At 35.4% G+C, this 1754-nt stretch overlaps 1 non-coding gene across 1 annotated transcript; it reads right to left on the bottom strand.

Annotated features, from left to right (window-relative positions):
- Positions 1–768: 768 nt before the first annotated feature.
- Positions 769–841, bottom strand: TRNAK-CUU (transfer RNA lysine (anticodon CUU)). Its single transcript has one exon. It is a non-coding gene; the product is annotated as a tRNA-Lys (tRNA).
- Between the last annotated feature and the right edge of the window lie 913 nt (positions 842–1754).

Genomic DNA, 1754 nt, shown 5'->3' with positions numbered 1-1754 from the left:
AAACGCAAAGCTAATTGCATGTTTTTCCTACGCCCATCATAGTGTCAAACATTAAAATGATGATTGGAAAATAATAAAACATCTCATATATAAATTCTTCAAAATTTAGTTCTTTTTAAAGAAAACAATATTTAAAATGCATATATTTATGGGCCAAACATTAAATGACATCTCATTGATAGGAAATTTGGTTCATAATTTAGATATGGAAGACAAGTCTCTTTAACAACAAAATCTTGATACAATTTAAAGTTGTGACGGCAATGCAGTAGTAAATTTGAATGTAACTTTATTAAAAAAGAAAGAAAAAAAAAAGTTTGACAGAACACTAGACAAAAGAAATTCCAAACTTTCCATAAATCTTACATCCTACTCTAAATGAGAGTAAAAGACAAATTCCATACAAGCTCCAAGCAACATGGTTTGAACTTAGAACTAGAAGGACAGCACGTACACCTATTATCCGTAACTTTAGAGAAAGTTATCTTCTATTCCAGTTACCATTTATCAACTTACAAGTAAAATAATATTCTACCCCCCAAAAAAAAAAGTGCTTTTTCTTTTTACTGGATTTGAGATTGTTTAAGCCTTTAAGGTATATTTCAGGTGTCGGCAATGAAATAAAAAGTTGGACAGAAACAAATTTTATGAGAAATCTGAGCTGGACTAGAAGCCCAGATTCAATTGTAGGGACTCTCTCCTGGGCCATTGTCACCTCTTACGCTCTTCGCCCGTATGGTTCAAAAAGTAACAAAAATCTATTATATTCGCCCACCGTGGGGCTCGAACCCACGACCACAAGGTTAAGAGCCTTGCGCTCTACCAACTGAGCTAGACGGGCTGTTGCTCTAATCGCTCATCCTTTTTCTCTAAATTTATAAAAACAAACCTCATCGCCATTCAGGACATTCCAAGTAGGGATGGCAACGGGGTAGGACAGGACCGTAGGATAGGATTTTCGTCCCCGCTCCACTTAGTTTTATCTTACTCCATCCCTGCCCCGCATGACGGGGAAAACTTTCTCATCTCATCCCCGCCACTTGAGGCTCAGCAAAGCCCCGCCCCACCTCGTAAAACTTTACTTTTTGTTAATTTTCCCTATAACTAGTACAATTTTTTTAATGAAACCTATTTCATTAATATACTTGAAATTACAACTAAATTTATCCCATCAAATAAATTCAATTTTTATAAAAAAAATTAAATAATATATCCAAGCATTTAACAAGACAATCAGAGAAAAAAAAAATCTCATAGTGTAACACATAACAAAATAATGGCAGAGAACCACATTAGATAAAATAAAATAAGTTAATATTGATGTGTTTGTTTAAATAGTAGGGTTTTAGGGTATAAAAAATTTACAATTATAACCCTTAACAATGCGGGTGGGGTGGGTCTAAAAAGTCTAAACTCATCCCTGCCTTGCCCTGTGGTGCGAGACTTAAATCTTGCCCCATTTCCGCTCCACCACCTTTGCGGGGCGAGAAAAACCTGCGCGGGGCGAAGCGAGGAGGGGTAGGTTAAGCGGGGTGGGGTAAAATTGCCAACCCCAATTCCAAGGGAATATGAGAGAAATAATGCTACAATTAATAACACATTGGGCACAATGGAAACAACGTCGTTTTGAAAACTTTAATGGTGTTAAAAAGACTTCCGTTATTTTTATTTTTTATTTTTGACAGAAAAGCAGTAGAAGTATATTAATATAGTAAAAATTACAAAGTAAAAAACCAAAGGGGTCTACCATACAT

The sequence above is a fragment of the Quercus robur genome, chromosome 12 (genome assembly GCF_932294415.1).
Source record: "Quercus robur chromosome 12, dhQueRobu3.1, whole genome shotgun sequence".
NCBI classification, from domain to species: Eukaryota; Viridiplantae; Streptophyta; class Magnoliopsida; order Fagales; family Fagaceae; genus Quercus; species Quercus robur.
The sequence above is the reverse complement of the archived record's forward strand: the minus strand, read 5'-3'. Positions and strand labels throughout refer to the sequence as shown.